General features: G+C 40.3%; 1 non-coding gene across 1 annotated transcript; it reads left to right on the top strand.

Annotated features, from left to right (window-relative positions):
* The first annotated feature begins 3,418 nt into the window (after nt 1–3,418).
* Nucleotides 3,419–3,524, top strand: LOC118485215. The gene has a single exon (XR_004875520.1). It is a non-coding gene; the product is annotated as a small nucleolar RNA R71 (small nucleolar RNA).
* Nucleotides 3,525–26,831: the final 23,307 nt, after the last annotated feature.

Here is a 26,831-nt window from a genome sequence, read left to right on the forward strand (position 1 = left end):
CTTGAATCTTTGCTTGTCCTCAAGCAAAACTCTTTATAATGTGGCTTTTTCACTCCCATATGGAATGGGTTGAAGAGAAGGTTTTTGGGCTTGTCATAGAGTGTCGGGATTTCCAAGATTCTTTATTTAAGTTTTATTTTTATTTATTTGCAATCCTATTCGTCATGATTTATTAAAAACGTTTCATAAGATAAATTACTTATTAGGGCATAACATGCCTTTTTAAAATTCCATTTATATACAAGTTCACATACCTCACGGGGGATCACTCAACACTCGGCCGAAGGTGTATTTTTAGTGAATCACTCGAGAGCGGCATGGAACTTACTCCTACCATAAGCTTGCCAAGCAATCAATCCTCCTCCTTTTTAACTATATACCTTTGTAAGTATCAAGAGGACTTCTGGGGTGAAGTGTTAGGCTTGGGCTAAAGGTGGGTAGTTGGGTTAGTGGTTAGTGAAAGGGCGAAAAGCGTAAAAAGCGTCGGTTTTTGAAAGACTTTTTATTTTCACAATTTTATTTTGATGAACCATTTCTTTCAAACAAAGTAATTTTTGATGAACTTGTTTGTTTTTTTGGTTTCATCATCAATATATATATTTTTTTAAGTCATAAGAAAAACCGAGCTTTGTTACTAAAAGAAAGGGTTAAAATAAAAAGGTTTAGGTGGGTAAAAAGGGTGATTGTTTTGGGCTAAGAAATGAAAAGGTTTAGGCTCAAAGGGGTTAACTAGGGGGATTTTGGGTAGGTGGTAAAAATATGAAAAATAATGGTGTAGAAAGAAAAGGGGTTAGTCCTAATGCCTCCATTATTTACTTACTTGGGTTTAAGTTGGTAAGGACCGGGAATGCATTGTCGTGACAAGTTCTAGAGTCGTACGGACCAAGCGGCTATTCACACAAGAAAAGAAAAATGAGCATTTAGTGTAAAGATATGTATTTGTATGCTCAATAAAGGCTCAAAACTCACTTTTGTGGGAATGGGTTTTTATGTAATCAAGTATATATAATCAAATTTTAACTAAGCTTGTCATGCCGTTTCATAATTTTCTTATGTTGGTTCTTTTTATCACGACGCTATCAGTTGTAAACTTGTAAAAATATAACCTTGTTAGAACTTGAAATTCTCAACTTAAACTTAGACAATTAAAAAAAATGAAAATTTTTTGAAAAAATTTGGGGTGATTAGCGGTTCCAATAGATTTTTGTGTAAGGCTTGTTAATTATGACTTGCAAGATTCAAAGTTTTAACATTCCCCCACACTTAAATTACACATTGTCCTCAATGTGTCTCAAAAATAAGTTTTTAGGTTGATTGAATGTGTAAAAAGGTGTTAAAAGCAAAATTTTAAGTTACTGGCACTCTGGACACGGCCCCGTGGTGACCGGGCACGGCCCCGTGTTCAGGTGCCAGTGACAAAATTTAGTAAAAAGAAACAGAAGCCTGGACATGGGGGCGTGTTCAGTGAACACGGCCCGTGTCCAGTTACCTGAACTGGGCGTTTTCGGCAGATTGTGCATCACGGGGCCGTGTTGGGCGGACACGGCCCGTGCTGAACTTGCTGTAATGAAGAAATTATTGTCGGATGGCCCTGTTTTCATGCATGGGGTGATGTTTCTCGTTTCCCTTGTTATCCTTTACCATCCTGAGTGTGTTTTATTCCTGCAAATTAAAACTAAACTAAAAATTAATCTAAGCTAAACTAAGGATAGTTCCGTGGAATGCCTCCGTGGTGCGCCACGTTTATAAGGGTCCTTGGCTAGACCCAAAGTGAGGTCATATATTTTCCGAGCGGGATGTTTTGCATCCCATGTTGCACCGTCGGAGAGCGTCATCCAGACTCGAATCAATGACCTTTATGTAATTGACCAGGTCATCGTCCTCTACTCTCTTTGCAACCCCAAACTTCACTTCCTTATCCCCAAACTTCAAAGTAAGTGTTCCATCATTCATGTCTACCTCTGCTTGCGCGGTGGCTAGAAATGGCCTCCCTAGTATGAGGGGGACTTCGGTGTCTTCTTCCATATCTAGTATGACAAAGTCGGCTGGGTAGACGAAATTGTCGACTTTGACCAATAGATTTTCAGCGACACCTTACGGGTATTTGACGGATCTGTCGGCAAGTTGTATACTTATCTTGGTAGGGCTTGTTTTTCCTAGGCCGAGTCGTTTGAACATCGATGCAGGCATGAGGTTAATGCTAGCCTCGAGGTCGGCTAGTGCATTATGAATGGGGGATTCCCTGATCGAGCAAGGAATTGTGAAGCTTCCAGGATCATTCTTCTTTTGTGGGAGTTTGTTGAGTACGAGGGCGGAGCATTCTTCGCCTAAGTTAACTAATTGCAATGACTCAATTTTCCTTTTATGAGTGAGGAAATCCCTCATGAATTTTGAGTATTTAGGCATTTGAGTTAGGACTTCGATAAAAGGAATATTAACATGCAATTGTTTTAGTAGATTTTCGAATTTTGCGAATTGCTCATTGGTCTTTTGACGAATTAACCTACCGGGGTATGGAACCGGAGGAGCCTTGGTAGGCTCTTGAATTAGAGGAGAAGCCTTCTCTTGTTGGGGCGGTGTTGTGCTTCCCTCAGTTGGCGGTGGTGGAGCTTCTTCGGAACCCACGGTACGGTTTCTTAATGTTATGAGATGGACTTGTGCTTTTGGGTTTTGTTCGGTATTACTTGGTAACGCACCTTGTGGTCTCTCGGAGAAATTTTGAGCTAATTGATTTATTTGTTTTTCAATGTTTTGTATACTAGCTTGTTGATTTCTAAAATTCGATTCCAATTGTTGAAATCGATCCGAGTTTTTCTTTTCAGTGTCGGAGATGAGGCGAGATACAATATCTTCAAGCCTTTCTCGTCCACCTTGTTGTTGAGGGAAATTTTGTGACTCATTTCTTGGTTGTTGAAAGTTTGTTCGTTGGTTTAGGTTTTGTTGGTTGCTACTATTGCCGGATTCTCTCCAACCAAGGTTAGGGTGGTTACGCCATTCCTGGCTGTAGGTACCCGTTGGAGGACCCGACGACCTAGGTCTATTATCAATGTAGTTTACCGACTCTAGTTGATCATCTGTTTCTTTCAAACAACTCCAATTTTCATGTGGCCCACCACACCCTTCACAAGCCATAACCGAGACCGTTTTTATCATTTCTAACTTTTTGATTTTTGAAGAGAGGGCCTCGATTTGGGCTTGTAAAGAAGTGCTTTCATCAACCTTATGGGCGCCCGGGGCAATAGATTTATTACCTCGGGGAGTGTGCCACTGAAAATTGGTTTGAGCAATTTCCTCAATTTGATTGTATATTTCATGTGGGCGGCGATTACCTAAAAGTCCCCCGGAGCTAGAGTCAAGTGTTTGCCTTGTGTGTGGCAACAATCCATTGTAGAAAGTGGATACTTGTTGCCATACCGCAAGACCGTGATGAGGACACTTTGGCAATAACTCCTTGAACCTTTCCCAAGTTTCATATAAGGATTCCCATCCTCTTGTGAATATGTATTAATTTCAGTCATTAATTTAGCCGTTTTAGCGGGAGGGAAATACTTATATAGAAACTTTTGGGCTAGTTCATCCCAGGTGTTTACCGAACCAACTGGGAGGGCGTTGAGCCAAGCCTTTGCTCGATCTTTTAGTGAAAATGGAAACATTCGAAGGCGGATGGCGTCATTTGATGCTTCATTGATCCAAAAGGTATCACATATTTCTAAGAAATTAGCAATATGTAGATGGGGAACCTCGTCCATTAGCCCATGGAAGGTCGCGGAGTTTTGAAGCATTTGTATCAAATGTGGCCGAAGTTCGAAGTTGTTAGCTTCAACATTCGGTGCATTGATAGCGGTGCCGAGATTACCCACGATGGGTCGTAGGTAATCCATGAGGGTACGTTAGTCCGCCATTGGAAGTGGGTCCCTCGAAACCTTCTCTTGGTTTTTAGCTTTAAGTCTTTTTCTGAGAAAGTGTTCGGGTTCTTCTAGAGGTTCTTTTATGTCTCTACTAGAACTGGAGCTCATACACTACGTAGAAAGTTCAGATGTGGTGTCTGGTTCCAAGTCCTACAATAAAAACAGAAAAGAATGTTGGTCAGGAAGTTCACCACGGCCCCGTGCTCAGTGAACACGGCCCGTAGTCGGAGATACAGCGATTGTTTTCCGGATCCCTGTTACTGGAAAGTTGGACACGGCCCCGTGTTGCACCAACACGGCCCGTACTCAGCTCTATGTAACTCGGAAAATAAAAACTGCCAGTGACACTGCTGGGCACGGCCCGTGTCCGACCAGGCACGACCCGTGCTGAGCTCTGCAGAAACTGAAAAATTAAGAAAATTCTAAAAAAATAAAAATAAAATAGAAAAATTGATTAGGCCGCTGATTCCTAACTTTCTTAAAATCCTTGTGTCCCCGGCAACGGCGCCAAAAAACTTGATGCGTGTCAGTGTGTATATGTTTTAGGAAGATGCACGGGGCGTGTTCAATCTCCTGTCTTCTTGTTTTGCTTTGGGAAGATGCTGTCGGGAGGTCGGGCATGCCACGTTTGTTCCTTTTCTTGTATTTATGTTAGATTTAGCTGTCTTTTTGCTTCTTTTGTTCATTTGAGCTCATTTAATCCTGAAAATACAAAAGGAAGACAAAAGCACACTTTTTCCAACATTAGTACTAAAAAAGGGTTAGTTTTATGCCACAATTGATGTAATTTATATGTTGCGTTTTGTGCACATCATCTGAAAATGAAGAAATTGGAAGAAGTGAATCAAATACTGAATCAGCTTTTGAGTGAAATCAGTGAAGCTTCATCAAATGAAATTAAAGCGATGAAGTTGGAGATGGAAGCAATGAAAGCTGACAAAGTGATGAAAGATGAACAGCTCTACATGCTATACTCTGTTATAGAAAGCCATCTAAACATTGATGTTCATGTTGCCTTCAATGAGATTGAAGTGAAAAGAGCATGTTGCCTTCAATGAGTTGAACGAGAAAGGCGACTGGCTGAAGAAGCCACACAAAAGAACAAAAGTGTTTTAGAGGAAACTCAAGAAGCTGGTGGATCTTCAAGCCAAATTGATGTGGAAATGACTGAAGCTGAAGCAGATCCTCAGGGATTCGTGTTAGTTGGTGAGTCTTCTGAATCTTTTGATCTTAATGATATCCTTCGCCGAGTGCATGTCTTGCAAAAGAAAAAGAAGGCGAGAGAAGTGTTGATGTTGAATTGGAAAGATGAGGAAGAAGTAGAAGAAGAGACACAGAATTTTGTTCTTATTGGAAAACCATCTTCAATACCTTATAGCATTAAAGAGATTATTCGCAGAATAAAAATTAATGAAAGATGAAAAGAGGCTAGGAAGACTCGAGGAGAGATTATTGACAGTGATTCTGATACGGAAATCTTAGGTGATGAAGATGAAGATGAAGATGAAAATGATAAGTCTGATAAGAAAGATGATAAAGATAATAAGAAAGATGATGATGAAGATCAGGGTTCGTCCGGGTTGCTGATAATGAATCCAAATGTTCAACAAAGAATTGAAGAATACATGAATGATGAGATAAATGAACAGGAGGATGATCTACATCAAGAAGCCTCTACATTTGGCAAACAACACGCGGACCAGGTATTCCTCACAAATCCTACTGTCATTTATTTAAATGCTCAAAATGAGGGAGAGCTTGAGGTGCCTAGGTCAAGGGCAGAAATGTTGGAAGAATTGGGTTTAGAGGATGGAAAATTTAAGTTTGATATAGAAGATAAGATACCTCCGTCACCTGAAAGAGAGTTTGAGTTTAGGTATGCTCAGGAAGCTGATCACTACAATGATGTTATTGTTGAAGATGCTTCAGATTCCTCTGATGAAGAAACTGATTTTCATTATTCTGGAGTTGATGAGACATTTCCTTCTTTGGCGGAAATGTTTAAAGATCGAAACAAAGATGAAGTCAGGAGAAAGACAGTTGAAAAGATAACCACTGAAGGTGTTCCAAAGACCATACCCAGAGAGAATCTTGCTGAAGAGAGGAAGAAATGGTACAAAGTGATGTTGAAGGAGAGGAAATCTCTTAGGGCACTTCAGTTTTTCACGCATGATAAAAAGATCTCATGGGGTGATACTTTATCTTGGGGTTATCTAGAAGATCTGCAGGTCTACGCCATTCGGCGGGAGCAGGGTGTTCAGTATTTTGAATTTCTATCAGACATAAAGACCCTCCCGTGGTGGGATGTAGATGAGTTGGTCAAGATAAAGAGCATTAAACAGTTCTATCATGGTTTGGATGTGAAGAAACATGACTAACATTTGTGGAACTATGTGAAGCAGCAGGCTAAGGATGGATATCCTGATTGGAAACCTCAACGTCCAAAGCAGTTTGTGACCATACTGGAGAACGGAGAAAAAGACATAACTTTGGATGTTAAGCCTCCACGGTGTCTAAAGAACATGCCACTTCGTGCTATGGAACAAGATTTTTATGATTTATTTCAAGGATGGTTATACAATCCTAGCACAACGGAAGCGGTAATTTCTTTGTTCGACAAGTCAAAGGGGGAATCAAGGAGAATCTGCATACTATACCCGATGTGGCTAGTAAACTGTTCAAAGAAAGACATTGATTGTTTGTTCTACAACAAGATTGTCTATGAAAAGGCTGATAAAGAACAAGCAATGCAATATCAGAAGATCGTGGATGTATGCATTGCTCAAGAGATCAATTCTGGAAGGTACTGGAAGACCAAATGGAGTGATCTAGAGATTGATGAGTTCCTGAAAAAGTACAAACGTGAACAAAGATCAAAGGCTATATCTGAGAAAGCAGCAAAGCTTGGGAAGTTGAAGTTCATGAGGCCGCCGCCAACGGATCAAACACCAATTGAGAAAGAAGAAAACAAGACTCCCAAGTGGGACAGAAAGCGTGATGGTGATCCGGTTTACAGGAAATGGTGGATTGAAGAGGGAATGCTTTTGAGACGAAAAATGTTAGATGAGAAAGCCAAACAAAAAAGATAGAGAGCCAAGGAACGAAGGCGTAACATGAAGGAATGAAGAGTATGCTGTGTTAGGACCGGTTTTGACTCCGAAACGATTGCGAAATGAACGTGTGACATGCAAAATCCATACACGAACGTGACCTAACACACAAGACGTAATATAAACGTGATTCGATTAGAAATCTGATGAGTACAAGCACCTTGAATCACTTTCTCTCTCTAGAATCTCTCTCTAGATCTCTAGCTCTCCAAAATGTCAAATGAGCAAAAGTCCTTAACAACTAACATAACACTCCTATATATAGGCCTTGGAATTAATGAGACTTCTCATTAATTACCAAAATGCCACCTTGCTAGTTCTATCTAATATTACAATATCAAGCTTGAATTAAACAGTTTCTTGCTATAGCTCGGATTGACGAACGCGATAGACATAAATGCACTAACAGACTCCCCCTTGGATATTGTCGCAGTCAATCTCGTAGCGTCTTGTCTTTCTCTCTCTCTTTGAGTCATCTTGAAGCTTTAACATGTTTTCATTAACGTAGACTCCCTTGTGCTTGAACAGAATCCCCGTGGATCTGTCTTCAGCTTTAGCTCCCCCTTTCTGTAGACTCTTTTCTTCATCAGGATCCCCCTTTCGTCAAGCTTCCGTGCTTTTGGGATCGACACCTGGCTTTCCGTATACAAGCTCCTTCAGAATAGTTACATGGCTCCTTGAATCCACGCTTCCTCTTGCGTTGAGCTCGTCTTCAGACTCCCCCTTAGACTTGGCTGTCGGGATCGTAGTCTGGATTAGTATCTGCAACTCTCAAACATTTATAAGTACAAACGTTTTAAACATTCAATTGTCCAGGAATTCTAACCTGGCACAATTAAGCTTTCTAAATCAAGATCCTGGCTTTAAGATATAATAATATGAATATATCTAGAAATACTTGATTCACTCCCCCTATCAACAATCTTCATATATTTGGCAGTATTGAGAAACCAAAATCGAAAAACTGGCTCTTTTACAAATTTTAACTATATGAGCATCCAAATCCCTCATAGTAAATCATCCAAGTCCAAATTAATGACCTTGGAGATATCACAAATTGTTTTTGTTTTGTTTTTTATTTTATTTTAAAACTACAAGTTTCAACTTAATGAACTTGTTTTATTTTCAGAGACACAATCAGCACACTTAGATTTTGAAACTTAGCACTCAGACATCGGTTGTCGAAAATAATGCAGAATCAAAAATCTTTTTGTATTTTTCTGAAACATAAAGCAGTAAAGAAATATTTACAAACATATTTACAGACAATATTTTTGTTTGAGTTCGAGTCAGAGGATCATATCAGTTTATGACAAATCACTAGTACCGTTGAGCTTTAAACACTTTAAGTTCTAAACGATTCACTTAGATTGTCAGTATACTTGTCCACTTAAATTTTCACACAAAGTTCAAATGTTTCGAGATACGGATTTAGTGTTTTAAGGACTTAAACTTATTCGCGTGTCCCACCTCAGAATATACTCCTGTATCCAGACTCCTATATTCAGTCTTACAGGTGAATGTACACTAATGATATCTGTAAACGGGTAATACGAGACAATGAGAGCTCAGGTTAGAACTTCCGTTCAGACAAAGAGATGATGGCTCGTCTTTAAGGTGTGTCCCGTTTGGGGATCTTTTCTTCAACAGCACATGATTAGCATTTTTCAATGTTTCATCATTTTTTGTACTGAGGGTGAGCTTCCGCAACATCAGAAGTCCAGGTATAATACCCCAGATATCATCACGTATAAAGACCTAGTATGTCAGAAATAGAAAGCCCTTCAAACAAGATTTCAGGGGTTACCTATATATCCGAGAGATGTTCCCCGCGAGATAAGTAAAGTATTGATATTTACGTTTATATCTCGAAAGCAATCTACTATGCGTGTAAAAACCTACTGGCATATCATCAGTAAGATCGTTTATCACATTAAAACATTCCATTTCTTTAGCGTACTGTGATTGTCTACTGATGTACTATCATTTCCTCTTTTTACACAAAAACTCTTTATCATTTTCTCATGTTTTTGACTTTTTCAAATTTTCAAATGTTTTTGTATTTTCTGAAAATATTCTTACTCCCCCTAAAATGCAAAATCATTTAAAGAAAATTTGACAAACCGATACTGATAGCTTTGTCTCGCCATCCATTTTCTGCTTCACATGCTCTGTTTTGCAACACATTACATTTTCTACAAATGTACCCCATTGATTTACAACACATTGATTTTTTACAGTTTGAAAACCATTTTTCAATCTTGTGAAATTAATCATGTTTGTTTCGCCGTGAGGGTTTTGGCATATTCACTTAACATATTTTTAAAAATTTTGATTTTTTGACAGATTTAAAAACAAACATATTTTTGATTTTTCAAATTTTTGACAAAATAAAAACATATTTTTGGTTTTTAAATTTTTCAATTTTTGAGGTTTTTGAAATATTGTTTATTTATATACAGAAATCAAACAAACTCCCTGTTTCAACCAACTCAGGGTTCAGCAACCTCTTCTTCTTATGCCAGGCTGCTCCGACACTCTTCTTGTTGACATTCAGATTTCTTCGGAAGCACCTGCACATTTACAATTACTCAATTACTTGAACAAATTAGCCCAGGTCTGTTGGACCTTAGGCATTTCAACACAAAATGCATCATTTAGCTTCGGAAAATCTTTGTCATTTTGTACAAAGACTTTGTCAATTTTAACATCATTTTTTTCTTCATTTACCGAAGTCATTTGTTTCTTAACACTCCATGTTTGACCTTTAGGAGTACCTTGTTTGTAAAAATGTGACTCTTTTTGAACATTTTGATTATGAATAACATTTGGTTTCCAAAACTGTTGGGGTTTTGTTGCATTGACACTTGTTTTCCAACTTTGTGTTGTTCTCAATCTGGGTGTGTGAGAATTCCAGGTCTGTCTAGAATCGAACCTATACGGGTTTGATTTCCAAGTTTTATTCGAAGCAAACTTGTTTGTATTGTACCTCCAAGTTTGTTTTGAATCAAATCTGGTTGACCTTTGTTTCACATCCTCAGATTTATGTAGCTCAACATCATTACTCTTCTTTTTCGTCTCAACACCAACAGGTTTCAGATTTGATCACTTGCAATCAAGATGTCCATTTTGATCACATTTGAAACATGTTCTCTTGGACACATCTTTGACCTGTGGTTGTTGCGTTTTCTTTTGAGCATAGAACTCTTCATTAGACTGTCGTCTAAATTGGAGTTCTTTCTCTTCTTCTAAAATTGTTCCGTGAACAAAATTCATTTTTGCCTGATAATGTGACAACCCTCACAAAACCAGGTATCCGTACGACTTAATTAGCTATTAACTGTTGCCTAATTACTGTGCTTAACTGAGATTTCTGATAAACTGCTACTTGATTGTTGATACATGTACATGTCTGCATCATACTTTGATTTTTCCCGTCACTACATTATTTATTTACTGAACTCTAGTGACAAACTTGATGCACAAAAAGCACAGTAGCACTAAACGGATACACAGTGAACATGCTGATATAGCCAGCATCAGGCATACACTGCCTCTAAAGGCCTGTACGAGCCAGAATTACTTTACTACACCCATAGTGCGTGTAAGGATACAAGGGTTGTATGATTACGTCTCTAGGGATAAGATACAGAGATTTGGATGTGCCTAAAACATACTTTAAGCACTGAACACAGCACTTTTATTTACACACTAGCTTCTAGCTAATTAATAAAGTGCCAAAATACAAGGAATTATTCCCGACACTTTGCTGAATAAATTGTGTCGCTAAAAATATTACTTACGACGCTTAAAGGATATTTTAAGCACTTTAACGGATTCCTATCCAACCGAACAACCGGACAATACCCGGAACATAAAAATATTGCCAGAATTATTGTTAGTATTTTTCTGAGCCAGTTAGGGTCCCTGATTACCCTAACACCCGCCTTTTAACGCATTAAACGACTAACGAGGTTAGACCTTAAAGTTAACCGACTTAACCAAACTAAACCATAACTGAGCAGTCGAAAACGAACCGGATGTCATTACATTCTAATGGAATCGGCCAATTGGTGGGACCAAGGGAGTACGTCCTTTATTATATTTTATTAGATTATGCGGATATCTAGAACGAGAAACCGATGGACGATAACTAAACTTTTTCTATTTAAACTCACCTCTCTCACACACTCAAACACACACAAGATCACCAACACATCTCTCTCTCTCCCTTGCCCTCTCCTCTCGGCCGAACACTCACACAACCATCCATCCATTTTCGAGTTCGTGTCTCTTCATTCCAAGTGCATTCAAGTCTTGAGGATCACGTATAAGGAAGCCGGAAGCAAACGGAAGTTGAAGGACCTCACTACGTTGCTTTTATCCACGCAGTTTTCGACTAGAATCTTCCCTAGCCCCGAGCTAGAGGTATATTGTTTAAAACTCGTTATTAATCGTATCTAAAGTCGTTAAAAGGATTTTTATCGGTTAAATGTCGGTAACCCGCTTCATGAATCTTTAAAGTCTACTAAAAAGTGAAAATCGTTGGATAAAAGAACATAACGCGTGTAAATGTCGTAGTATTTAAATATGTTGGTTTTTATGGCCCGATCTACGATGTGGTGGCTCTCATCATCGTTCAACCCGACTTTGTTAGGATCACGTATCTTGACATACACTTGTTTCTTTTGTACAAAGGGTTAAAAGGTGAAACTCCACCACACGGGGAACATGAACTTGTGTAAAAGTGTTTTAACATGAAAAATAGTATTTAAAACGAGCCGATCTACGAATGTACAAGTGGTATATTCGTAGGACCGGGTGTCGAGAAAATCATGTTTTTACAAAAGTGGATAACATGTTAATAAAAGACGATTTCTATAAACTTCAAGTGTAAAAACACTTGTGAAACGAAAGATCCGACAAAATAACAATTTTTATAAAAATTGTCGGAAGTTGTAAAGTGTGATTTGTTCCAAAAACGGGGTTTTTGCAAGAATAAACTATTTTTATACATAGATCCACTAAATATAACGAGATCTACATAATAGTTTTAGAAAAACTACAAGTTCATGTAATATTGTGATTTTACATACTAGTCTACGAATTCGTAGTGTTGAAACTTGTTTATTATGTTGGAAATTGATTGATTGAAATAAAAGAAAATGATACGCTTGAAAGCGTGGCCACCTCCAGTTACAGGGGAAACTCTGGCGAAATTTTCTAAAAATATAACACTTAGAATTATTTACAAGTGTTAGACTACTTTGACATGTTTTCAAATATATTTCGCCACAACTTTATTTATAAATAATCGGAGGTGGGATTTTCACAAAACTAAACGTGATAAATATATATTCGGTAAATATATTTTGTCACAACACTGTTTATGATTATTTTGTGAACATGTATAAATATTATTTTTAGAGTAAAAATAATATTTACTAACTTGTCAAACCCAAAATAATACAAACACTTATACGACAAGCATAAAAGTTACAGCGGTAATTTCTATTACCACCTAATCATTAAAACGTAACTTACGCATTACGCGGAAATATTCACCAACACGTATGTTGTCAACGTATTATTTTGGAAAGTATTATGTAAAGAGAAAATATATTATTTTTGAGAAAAATAATTATATTTTGGAAAGAGAAATAAAAATATATTAAGTGGGACTTAATGAGATAGTATAAATACACATGTATTTAAATCCCCCATCCTTGGGAAGGAAAGTAAAATACCAAGTATGTACACAAAACGGTTGTCTAACCGTCTCCTAAAAATATAAGTTATAAAGCTAAGGCACGGCCATCCGTCTAATAGAATTAGCACCTGTAGGTCGTCGCACAGCTTCGGATATTCGGATTACTTGGTAGAGATACGCATTCACTGTGAGTTCATGTCCCCCTTTTCTCTAACTGTTTTCAGTTTACTTAACTGCGGGGGTGAAATACATGTTACTATGATTTACGAGTACTTTACAACGGTATGTTTAACGTAAGGAGGTGTTATACGATCATGTGAGTGGATAGGAACAACATGGGGCCATTAGTCCTCATGGAGGGACCGAGGGACAGGAGCGGTAGATCTATCTGGGTGTAGCGAGCCCAGCCCCCGGCCAAACTAGAAACGGACCGTGGGGTGACTTTGTCCACATACTTTGCCGTGGCATAAATCTGCTAGGTTTGAGTCTCCCTATTTGCACTTCACATATGTCAGTGGCCTTGCAAACCATTGGTGATCACAAGTCCTCTTACACTGCTACATACCACAACTATTTTTATACTCACAAAGGTTTTACATACTCACTTACGCATGAACTCGCTCAACATTATTGTTGATTTTTCAACTCACATGTATTTCAGGAAATTAAACGGATCTGGCACGGTATGGAACGTTTTCCGCTGCACTGGTCATGAAGTCATCAGGGTTTAGGGTTGTGTCTCTTACCTGGACAAGACACAATCCCTAAATCACGTTTATGTTCTGTTATAAGTTGTAATGTTACTGAACAAGGTTATGGTTGCATGTTAAAAACACTGGTATTGTATGATGTTTTCAAAAACTTAATGGATGACTTGCATGGTTTTTAAATTCATATAGCTTTGTTATGATTAAGCTATGGTATTAAGAAGTCACACAAATTAACCACGCTTCCGCAAAGCCAGGGTGTGACAGCTTGGTATCAGAGCTCTGATCATAGCGAACTAGGATTCTTTCTCGAGTCTAGACTATGATCACTAGGGCTCTCACGAAAACATTTTTCTGCATACCACTTAAGTCCAGATCCACAAACTTTTTTTTACAAACGAATGTTGAGCACATATTATTCATTATTTTAGGCTCAGTCTGGGAGGCTGAGGTTCAGGCTAGTGGGACTAGGAGTGTTGGCTAGTGGGACTAGGAGTGTTGGCTAGTGGGACTAGGAGTGTTGGCTAGTGAGACTAGGAAGGACAGTCTGAGAGGCTGGGAGGCTAGTGGGACTAGGAGTGTTGGCTAGTGAGACTAGGAAGGACAGTCTGAGAGGCTGGGAGGCTAGTGGGACTATGTGGATTATGTGATTATTATCTGGTAACTTATGTGACTATTTGATTCACTGATTTTGTGCTTATTCTGTGTTATGTTACAGACCCATGGATTCACCAGCTACAGGTGGATCAGATACCACTGGACCCCTACCGTTAGTGTCAGACGATGTTATGTCTTCGGAGCATGAGGTGCACACCTCAGACTATACTAGCACCGACGATGACGACTTCCAGCCGTTCGCGTTACCAGAGGGCGCCGATGAGCACACTGATGACTCCTTACCCTTCGCTTTACCCGAGGGTGCCTATGAGCCTATTGATGGCGATCCTGCTGAGTACCTCCCTATTGTTGCGATTCCGGCACCGATTCCTCTTGCTGCTTACCCTGCTTATGAGCTTATGCCAGACGCCGATGCCGACGGCGACATCGAGCTTTACGAGGACGAGCCATTTGAGGACGAGGATCCCGACGTAGCTCCTCTACCTGCTGGCGGTCTCTTGATGATAGCTGACGTTCCAGCTGGAGACTCGCCCATTCACTCACCAGTCCCGGACTCTTTAGAGTCTGTGGCATCTGTATCATCTCGCGGGGCGAGCGCGCAGCAGTTTATTCACGACTCAGACCCTGACCAGGCGTCTTCAGCTGCCCCTATTCCGAGCTACGCGTTTGAGCATGACGAGATCGAGGATTCTGACCCTGTTTTCCCTCTAGGATTTGATCCTGACCATGATATCGAGTATATTCCTATGGATGAGCATATCGAGGACCCTGAGGATCCTATCGGTCCCATTGATCCAGATTTTGACTTTGACATGGCGTTCGACGACCCCGAGCCTGCCATAGCCCCAGAGCAGGCAGCTGCTTTTGACCCTTTACCTGAGCATGACCCTGTTCATGCTGATTTGCCTCTTGAGCCTGTTGATGCTGTTCCCCCTGTAGGTGTTCCTGTGATCGAGGGCGATCATGTTGCTGCTGATCCCATTGTTCCTTTACCCGTAGGTGACATACCTGCTGATCCTGTTATTGATCCTGTCGATCCTGTTATTGCACCTGTTGACCCCGTTATTGCTCCTATCGATCCTTTACCCATCGAGCCCGAGCACGCTCTTTTTGCTGAGCACATGGATCCTCCAGATGAGGAGGCACAGCACGGGTGGATACCGGCGGACGAGGATGTTCCACCGTTTCCCCCACATCACACTGGCACACATCATACTGATTTCTCATTTCAGATCCCATCATGTATTCCTCCAGCGGGGCCTGGAGAGGGCTCTTCAGCCCACCCTTTCGGTCATGTACCGACGACCATGCCATTCATGCCTCCGATAGCATCTATCCCATCTTCTGTTGCACCTATTGATCTTACCAGCACGCCATTACTTTGGTCATCTTCCTCACCGATACCACCTACAGATCCATACCACCCATTTCATTTGGGCCATACTATTGAGGATCTTTTGATGTCGTTTGTACACCAGCACGAGTCTCATTCACAGCGACTCCAGGAGCTCGAGAGAGCTCAGTTGTCTTTTGGTCCGTATCTTGGTCAGACATCTTCATCGTTTCAGCCTTTTCGATCATTTCCTCCTGACATTGCTGCCCGACTTTCGACCTTGGAGCAGCAGGTTGCGTCCGTGATCCGTACTCAGCAGGCGATGGAGGAGGACTGGTATCACTTACGCCGCTTACTTTTCGCTCACTTTCCCCCTCCCCCACCCCCATCCGCATAGGGCTCATTGGTACCGTAGTGGTAGACGATGGTGAGACGACCGCGATTGTGACTGCACAGACTTTTGGAGACCATCTGACGATACAGATTTTTGTTGATATATGTTGATGTACTGGTTGTATGTGACACTGATGTGATGTTGTTTTTGACAGGGGTGATGTAGCCCCTATTTGATTTGTGATTGTATGATACAGTGACGTGCTGACACACTTGCTACACTTTATGGTCTCGATATATATAACAATCGCCGTATTCTCACCATATCTAATTCACTTGATTGCTTATTTATGTTTTGTGACATGGGATGTTGTGTATATGATATTTGTGACATGGGATGTTGGGACATGGGATGTTGTGTGTGATATACTGATAACATGAGATGTTATATGCTAATACTATTACTATATACGTATGTTTATTATGGCCTAATCGACGTACGCATCTTTAGAAGATGGCACCAAGACGTCAACCGCAGCCGATGCCCACTACTCCTGAAGAACTACAGCAAGTTATTGCTGCCGCCATTGCTCAGTATGCTGCCTCGCAAGAAGGACCCAGCGGAAGTAACACGAACATCAACGGCAACCAAAATCCTCCTCATGGTAAACCTAAGTCATTAAGACATACCATGGCATAAATGGATTCCTTTAGCAAATGCTAATGCCGTTCCTATGATATGATGTATGTGCAGGGTGCACCTACAAACAATTCTTGGACTGTAAGCCCATCAACTTCGACGGCACAGGTGGTGCTGTTGCTTTCGTTCGCTGGGCAGAGAAGACTGATTCCACCATCCGCATGAGCAAATGTGCGCTCGACCAGCAGGTCACTTACATCTCAGGGCTGTTTCTAGACGGAGCCCTATCTTGGTGGAACTTACAAGTGCAAACACTAGGCGAAGCTGCCGCCTACGCCCTGACTTGGGCCGAATTGAAAGAGCTTATGCGCAAGAAGTATTGTTCCCGTGCAGAAATTCAAAGGTTGGAGACTGAATTTTGGCACCTAAAGATGGATGGACCAAAGGTTGCAGAATACGTCCAGAGGTTTCATGACCTATCTCAAGTGGTTCCTTACATGGTCACGCCTGAATACAAGCGAATTGAGCGCTTCATTTGGGGGTTAGCTCCCCAAATCATTAGCATGGTGACCTCCGCCAGACCGGCAACTATTACGGAAGCCATTGATTTGAGCGTGGCTCTCACTGAGGAGGCAATTCGTTTAAACAAGTTTGATGAAGTCAAGGCGAAGAAGACAGAGACTCACGTTGAGTCCTCAGGAGACAACAAAAGGAAGTTTTCAAACTTCAAACAAGGCGTCAATATGGCAGTCAAGAAAGGAAAATCAGCTGGTAGTACCAAGAAAGGGAAAGGGTACCAGGGCACCCAGCCCAAATGCAACAACTGCCAACGCCACCATACTGGCAATTGTAACGTGAAAGTTTGTGAATCTTGTGGAAAACCGGGCCACTCAAAGGAATCATGTTGGGCTAGTACAGGCCGAGGAGGCCAGGGAGGAAATGTGAATAGACACGATAATCGTGGTGGTTTGGGAAATCGCCCACAAGGGAATAATCGAGGCTACAATGCAAATCAAGCCGGAACTGCCAATCAAAACAACCCGCCAGTTGGGGGCGGTGCGGGAAGTGGAAAAAGATTAGGATGTTTTCATTGCGGTGACGTTGGGCACTTCAAGAAGGATTGCCCAGGATTGAACCAAGCCCGTGGAAGGGTGTTCCAGATCGGTGCACAGGAAGCGCGCCAGGATCCCAACGTTGTTACTGGTACGTTCCCTGTAAATCAACGTTATGCATCTGTTCTGTTTGATACTGGTGCCGACTATAGCTTCATATCACTAGAATTTAAGAATATACTTGGGCTAGCCGCTAATAAGTTAGACACTCCCTACGTAATCGAATTGGCTAATGGAAAGTTGATAGAAGCCAATGATGTGATCAGAGGCTGTGTGATTGAATTGGGAGAACGCGAGTTTACTCTAGATCTACTACCAGTCCAGTTGGGAAGCTTCGACGTGGTAGTAGGGATGGATTGGTTAACGAGTAACAAGGCTGAGATAGTGTGTCACGAAAAGGTTATTCGTATCCCGACCGGTGATGGTGAGACCATTGTTGTTCATGGAGAAAAGCGTGAGACGCCGTTACGGATGATTAGCTGCCTAAAAGCAAGGAAGTGTTTGAGGAAAGGATGTGTTGCTTTTCTAGCACACATTGTAGATAAGAAGGCTGCTGAGCCAAAGATCGAGGACATCCCTGTCGTGAGGGATTACCCAGAAGTCTTTCCAGAAGACTTGCCTGGCTTGCCACCTCAAAGGCAAGTGGAGTTTCGCATCGACTTAGTTCCAGGCGCGGCGCCTGTGGCTAAGGCACCCTACAGACTTGCTCCGTCTGAGATGCAAGAACTGTCGACACAACTTCAAGAGTTGTTAGACAAGGGTTTTATCCGACCAAGCTTCTCGCCTTGGGGAGCTCCAGTTTTGTTTGTGAAGAAGAAGGACGGTAGTTTCCGTATGTGCATCGACTACAGAGAGTTGAACAAGCTAACGATCAAGAATAGGTATCCCCTGCCAAGAATCGATGATCTGTTCGACCAGCTTCAAGGTTCAAGCTTCTATTCAAAGATCGATCTTCGATCTGGATACCATCAACTTCGGATACAGGAGGAGAGTATCCCGACGACAGCTTTCAGAACTCGTTATGGACACTACGAGTTCCTCGTTATGCCATTTGGTTTAACAAACGCACCTGCAGTGTTCATGGATTTGATGAACCGAGTTTGTAAGCCGTACTTGGATAAGTTCGTGATCGTATTCATCGATGACATCCTGATTTACTCAAGGACGAAGGCTGAGCACGAGCAACATCTTAGAGCTATTCTGGAGCTGCTAAAGAAGGAACAGTTGTACGCCAAGTTCTCTAAGTGTGAGTTTTGGCTACGCGAAGTCCAGTTTCTTGGACATGTGGTTAATGGGGATGGAATTCATGTTGACCCCACCAAGATCGAGGCAATCAAGAATTGGGAAACGCCTGCAACGCCAACCGAGATTTGGCAATTCTTGGGTTTGGCTGGCTACTATCGAAGGTTCATCGAGGACTTCTCGAAAATCGCTCAACCGTTGACACTCCTCACGCAGAAGGATAAAAAGTTTGATTGGGGAATCAAACAGGATGAAGCATTTCAAGTGTTAAAGGATAAGCTTTGTAACGCGCCAATCTTAGCTCTACCGGAAGGTACCGACGATTTTGTGGTATATTGCGACGCATCGCGTCAAGGATTGGGTTGTGTGTTGATGCAACGTCAAAAGGTTATCGCCTACGCGTCACGCCAACTGAAGGTGCATGAAAAGAATTATACCACGCATGATCTGGAGCTAGGCGCAGTGGTTTTTGCTTTGAAGATCTGGAGACACTACCTGTATGGTACGAAGTGCACAATCTTCACAGATCACAAAAGCCTACAGCATATATTCAACCAGAAGGAGTTGAATATGAGGCAAAGACGATGGGTTGAATTATTGAACGATTACGACTGCGAGATAAAGTATCACCCAGGGAAGGCGAATGTAGTCGCCGATGCCTTAAGTCGTAAGGAAAGGATCAAGCCCCTAAGGGTTAGGGCTATGGAAATGATAATCCAAACCGATCTCTCCTCGCGCGTTCGTGCAGCGCAGAAAGAAGCTCTCAAGGAGGAGAACCTTGAGAAAGAGTATCTCCGTGGGATGGAGAAGATATTGGTGCCAAACGAGGAAGGAACGTTATGTTTTGGGAAAAGGATTTGGGTTCCTCTATTTGGTGAATTAAGGGAAGTTATTTTCGATGAAGCGCACAAGTCACGGTACTCTATCCACCCTGGATCGGATAAGATGTACCAAGATCTCAAAAATTACTATTGGTGGCCTAGGATGAAAGGCGACGTTGCTATTTACGTGAGCAAATGTTTAACGTGCGCTAAGGTCAAGGCGGAATACCAGAAGCCCTCGGGACTTCTGCAACAACCTGAGATTCCCAAATGGAAATGGGAACAAATCTCAATGGATTTCGTTACAAAACTGCCAAGAACGCCAAGAGGCCATGATATGATTTGGGTGATTGTTGACCGCCTAACAAAGTCCGCACACTTTCTGCCAATCAAGGAGAAAGACAGTACAAGTAAACTTGCGGAAATTTACTTAAGAGAGATCGTAGCACGACATGGAGTACCCCTCTCGATCATCTCTGATAGAGACGGAAGGTTTGTGTCAAGGATATGGCAATCCTTCCAAGAAGCTTTTGGCTCACAATTGAATCTGAGCACTGCGTTCCATCCGCAAACTGACGGCCAGAGCGAGCGAACGATACAGACTTTGGAAGACATGCTGAGAGCATGTGCTATGGATTTGGGCGGTAGCTGGGATAAACACTTACCTTTGGTCGAATTCTCATACAACAACAGCTACCACACCAGTATTGGTGTCGCGCCTTTTGAAGCCCTTTACGGACGCAAGTGTCGATCACCACTATGTTGGGCTAACGCAGGTGATAGGCAGCTTGCCGGTCCCGAAATCGTCCAAGAGACGACAGACAAGATTGCGCAGATTCTTAAACGCATCGAAGCCGCTCGCCACAGACAAAAAGCCTACGCGGATCCAAACCGAAAACATGTGGATTTTCAAGTTGGAGAAATGGTGTTATTGAAGGTATCACCCTGGAAAGGGGTGGCACGCTTTGGGAAGCGTGGGAAGTTAAATCCACGCTACATTGGTCCTTTCAGAATTCTAGAAAGAATTGGAACCGTAGCATACAAGTTGGACCTACCTGCTGAACTAAATGGTGTTCACGATACATTTCATGTATCCAATTTAAAGAAGAGTCCAACTTAAGTTGACGTTGCCATTCCTATCGACGAGATTCATGTTGACGACACGCTCCACTTCGTAGAAGCACCTGTCGAGGTCACAGATTGGAAAGTTAACAGGACCCGCCGGAGCAGTGTCAAACTCGTCAAGGTTCGCTGGAATGCCAGACATGGTCCTGAATACACCTGGGAGCGTGAGGACCGGATGAAAGAGAAATACCCCCACTTATTTCCTAAAAACTCTGCATCTACAAGCAGAACTTAAATTTCGGGACGAAATTTATTTAACGGGGGGAGAATGTGACAACCCTCACAAAACCAGGTATCCGTACGACTTAATTAGCTATTAACTGTTGCCTAATTACTGTGCTTAACTGAGATTTCTGATAAACTGCTACTTGATTGTTGATACATGTACATGTCTGCATCATACTTTGATTTTTCCTGTCACTACATTATTTATTTACTGAACTCTAGTGACAAACTTGATGCACAAAAAGCACAGTAGCACTAAACGGATACACAGTGAACATGCTGATATAGCCAGCATCAGGCATACACTGCCTCTAAAGGCCTGTACGAGCCAGAATTACTTTACTACACCCATAGTGCGTGTAAGGATACAAGGGTTGTATGATTACGTCTCTAGGGATAAGATACAGAGATTTGGATGTGCCTAAAACATACTTTAAGCACTGAACACAGCACTTTTATTTACACACTAGCTTCTAGCTAATTAATAAAGTGCCAAAATACAAGGAATTATTCCCGACACTTTGCTGAATAAATTGTGTCGCTAAAAATATTACTTACGACGCTTAAAGGATATTTTAAGCACTTTAACGGATTCCTATCCAACCGAACAACCGGACAATACCCGGAACATAAAAATATTGCCAGAATTATTGTTAGTATTTTTCTGAGCCAGTTAGGGTCCCTGATTACCCTAACACCCGCCTTTTAACGCATTAAACGACTAACGAGGTTAGACCTTAAAGTTAACCGACTTAACCAAACTAAACCATAACTGAGCAGTCGAAAACGAACCGGATGTCATTACATTCTAATGGAATCGGCCAAATGGTGGGACCAAGGGAGTACGTCCTTTATTATATTTTATTAGATTATGCGGATATCTAGAACGAGAAACCGATGGACGATAACTAAACTTTTTCTATTTAAACTCACCTCTCTCACACACTCAAACACACACAAGATCACCAACACATCTCTCTCTCTCCCTTGCCCTCTCCTCTCGGCCGAACACTCACACAACCATCCATCCATTTTCGAGTTCGTGTCTCTTCATTCCAAGTGCATTCAAGTCTTGAGGATCACGTATAAGGAAGCCGGAAGCAAACGGAAGTTGAAGGACCTCACTACGTTGCTTTTATCCACGCAGTTTTCGACTAGAATCTTCCCTAGCCCCGAGCTAGAGGTATATTGTTTAAAACTCGTTATTAATCGTATCTAAAGTGGTTAAAAGGATTTTTATTGGTTAAATGTCGGTAACCCGCTTCATGAATCTTTAAAGTCTACTAAAAAGTGAAAATCGTTGGATAAAAGAACATAACGCGTGTAAATGTCGTAGTATTTAAATATGTTGGTTTTTATGGCCCGATCTACGATGTGGTGGCTCTCATCATCGTTTAACCCGACTTTGTTAGGATCACGTATCTTGACATACACTTGTTTCTTTTGTACAAAGGGTTAAAAGGTGAAACTCCACCACACGGGGAACATGAACTTGTGTAAAAGTGTTTTAACATGAAAAATAGTATTTAAAACGAGCCGATCTACGAATGTACAAGTGGTATATTCGTAGGACTGGGTGTCGAGAAAATCATGTTTTTACAAAAGTGGATAACATGTTAATAAAAGACGATTTCTATAAACTTCAAGTGTAAAAACACTTGTGAAACGAAAGATCCGACAAAATAACAATTTTTATAAAAATTGTCGGAAGTTGTAAAGTGTGATTTGTTCCAAAAACGGGGTTTTTGCAAGAATAAACTATTTTTATACATAGATCCACTAAATATAACGAGATCTACATAATAGTTTTAGAAAAACTACAAGTTCATGTAATATTGTGATTTTACATACTAGTCTACGAATTCGTAGTGTTGAAACTTGTTTATTATGTTGGAAATTGATTGATTGAAATAAAAGAAAATGATACGCTTGAAAGCGTGGCCACCTCCAGTTACAGGGGAAACTCTGGCGAAATTTTCTAAAAATATAACACTTAGAATTATTTACAAGTGTTAGACTACTTTGACATGTTTTCAAATATATTTCGCCACAACTTTATTTATAAATAATCGGAGGTGGGATTTTCACAAAACTAAACGTGATAAATATATATTCGGTAAATATATTTTGTCACAACACTGTTTATGATTATTTTGTGAACATGTATAAATATTATTTTTAGAGTAAAAATAATATTTACTAACTTGTCAAACCCAAAATAATACAAACGCTTATACGACAAGCATAAAAGTTACAGCGGTAATTTCTATTACCACCTAATCATTAAAACGTAACTTACGCATTACGCGAAAATATTCACCAACACGTATGTTGTCAACGTATTATTTTGGAAAGTATTATGTAAAGAGAAAATATATTATTTTTGAGAAAAATAATTATATTTTGAAAAGAGAAATAAAAATATATTAAGTGGGACTTAATGAGATAGTATAAATACACATGTATTTAAATCCCCCATCCTTGGGAAGGAAAGTAAAATACCAAGTATGTACACAAAACGGTTGTCTAACCGTCTCCTAAAAATATAAGTTATAAAGCTAAGGCACGGCCATCCGTCTAATAGAATTAGCACCTGTAGGTCGTCGCACAGCTTCGGATATTCGGATTACTTGGTAGAGATACGCATTCACTGTGAGTTCATGTCCCCCTTTTCTCTAACTGTTTTCAGTTTACTTAACTGCGGGGGTGAAATACATGTTACTATGATTTACGAGTACTTTACAACGGTATGTTTAACGTAAGGAGGTGTTATACGATCATGTGAGTGGATAGGAACAACATGGGGCCATTAGTCCTCATGGAGGGACCGAGGGACAGGAGCGGTAGATCTATCTGGGTGTAGCGAGCCCAGCCCCCGGCCAAACTAGAAACGGACCGTGGGGTGACTTTGTCCACATACTTTGCCGTGGCATAAATCTGCTAGGTTTGAGTCTCCCTATTTGCACTTCACATATGTCAGTGGCCTTGCAAACCATTGGTGATCACAAGTCCTCTTACACTGCTACATACCACAACTATTTTTATACTCACAAAGGTTTTACATACTCACTTACGCATGAACTCGCTCAACATTATTGTTGATTTTTCAACTCACATGTATTTCAGGAAATTAAACGGATCTGGCACGGTATGGAACGTTTTCCGCTGCACTGGTCATGAAGTCATCAGGGTTTAGGGTTGTGTCTCTTACCTGGACAAGACACAATCCCTAAATCACGTTTATGTTCTGTTATAAGTTGTAATGTTACTGAACAAGGTTATGGTTGCATGTTAAAAACACTGGTATTGTATGATGTTTTCAAAAACTTAATGGATGACTTGCATGGTTTTTAAATTCATATAGCTTTGTTATGATTAAGCTATGGTATTAAGAAGTCACACAAATTAACCACGCTTCCGCAAAGCCAGGGTGTGACAGATAATTTGCATTTCATTTCTTTTCCAACTTTGTTTCTTCTTATAACCCAACCCAGCCTTCATGTTTTTCTTCTTGAAACCAGGTTTGTTATAAAAAGTTTTGTGACCATTTCCGGCAAACTTTGGAATCTCAGACTTTTCAATCTCAACCATTTTGAAAATTTTGTCAATCTTTTCTGAAATCACATTCTGAATCGGGAATACAATATCTAAGAATAATTTGTCCGATCCAATCATGGTATAAACCAATCCTTTTGAATCATCATTCAAATTTTTCTCAAATTTTGAATTTTTCAGATATTCTTCATGAAAACTTCCTTCATTTTCATCATGTGATTCAGATTTACCTTTTTCAACCGACTCTTCTTTCAACACACTTTCAACGACCTTACCTACCACCTCTGAATCACTAGAATCATCAGATTTGGAATAGGTTACGTCAATGTTATCTATCAATTGATCTACCATGTTGAAAGCTTTTTCCACCTTTTCATCATCATAAAATGCAAACTTTTCCGGTGGAGGAACTTGATGAAACTTTGAGCCAATGCCCTTTTTGTTTTTCTCAGAATCATCATCACCCGGTTTTATGTTGAAAATTCTTTCAAGCACATATGATGACGCATGATAACTTTTTAACTTGTTGTTATCCTGTTCTAAATCAGCAATCTGACGCTTTAGCTTAGTAACATCCTCAATGTAAGAGTTTACAACTTGTTGCTTTATTTCATATTGTCGCTTAAGCGTATCAGTTGTTTCAGAACAGTATTTCAATCTCGATTGAACAAGTTTCATTTGACTCTTCACATCTTCATATGACTTTTTAGTAATGTGATAAGCCAATTTTATTGAATCATATTCCTTTTTCATTTCTTGACATGCATTTTCCTTTTGTAAACACTCTTCTTTCTTTTTCAAAACATTTTCTTTCAAAACTTCATTTTCTTTTTCGATTTTTTTACAAATTTCATAAAGTTTTTCGTCATTATCTTTCAAAATCTTTTCGTTTTCTAACATCTCTTTACATTTATTTTTAAAAACTTCTTCGATTTTAGTGAATTCAAGATCTCTTGTTCTGAATCTTTCATCTTTTCAGTACAAGCACTGCATGGTTCCATGCATTTCTTGCACTGTTCAACGATTTTGATTAAGATTTCAGACGCAGAATTTACCTCAGTGATTGGCACCTCGGTTTTTGTTTCTGTTTGCTTCTGATCAGCATCACTCTTCTTCTCATCACCAGCATCAACACCAACATCACCAGCAACCTCCAAAATCTCATCCTTCACTTCAACCGAACTTTCAAGCTTCTTCTCAGCTTCTTCAACCTGCTATTCTTTAGTAACAGCTTCTTTTTCAACAACTTTTTCTTCTACCTTCTCTTCCTCACCAATCTTCACATCCTCATCTTTCACAGCTTTGACTTTAACTTCTTCAGCAACTTTCTTCAAATCGTTCACCATACACTCAACATTTTTCTTCATTTATTCTACATCCCTTTTCCTCAAACTTGATGTCATGGCATCTCTTATGATTTTATCCAGCCTTTTTGCATATGTTTTCTCTTTTTCAGCATTTGAATAGTATTCGCCGGAATGAGGAATTACTAAAAGAACATCATCATGAACTATGTCCCTCCTGTGGACAACAGGTTCACCATCTCTGTTGACATAACATTCTCGCTTCTTGTCCCATCTTTTATTGCTTACAGCATTTTCATACTCTTCCTGTATTTTCTCCATTCTGTATCCAACAATGAATCTTTCTCTTTCGGTTTTCTCACTCAGAATTTCTTCTCGACTTCTTTCCTTGATTTCAGCAACAAATGCTGAATCAGCCGGAATGTATTTGTCCCAGCTAAAACCCTCTGCCAATTTTTCATCATCTTGATTAACAAGATAAACTTTCTTCTTGGGATTATTTTCGATCATTTTCGGCTCTTCTTTGCTACGGTGGTAAATCGCCTTTCGGTAATAATCATCATTGAAAGGATGTTCATTTTCATCAACTGCAGAATTATTGCATTCTCTCTTGAAATGACCTTTTTGCTTACATTTGAAGCAAGTCACTTTGGATTTATCAAATCCCAGCTTAGTTGACGGACCACCGATTGTCTGTTTCCCAGTAATCTCCATGTATCTTTGAGCTCTGTGGATGCAACTTGCCAAACACCAGCGAATGTCTATGAGTTCCATTTCTTCCGGATCAATCTGGCCGTAGTCTTCTTTGGTCAATTCAGAATTTCCAATTTTGCCAGCTACTAGACCTTCATATGATTCCAGAACAGATGCAAGGAAGCTCATTTGCTGCTTAGCAGAGTTGATACTCACAGCTGGAGAATTCTTTAGCTTAAGAGCAATGTTGCACAATATCTCCTCTGATTCATCAGGATTTGTTTTTGAAGAAGATGAATGATATCCCGGATTGTAACTTGATGAGCTTGTTTGTGGTTCTTTTATCTTTTAAGCACTGAATCCGGTCTTTGGTGATTCACTAACTTTCACCGAAG

The sequence above is a fragment of the Helianthus annuus genome, chromosome 12 (genome assembly GCF_002127325.2).
Source record: "Helianthus annuus cultivar XRQ/B chromosome 12, HanXRQr2.0-SUNRISE, whole genome shotgun sequence".
NCBI lineage: Eukaryota > Viridiplantae > Streptophyta > Magnoliopsida > Asterales > Asteraceae > Helianthus > Helianthus annuus.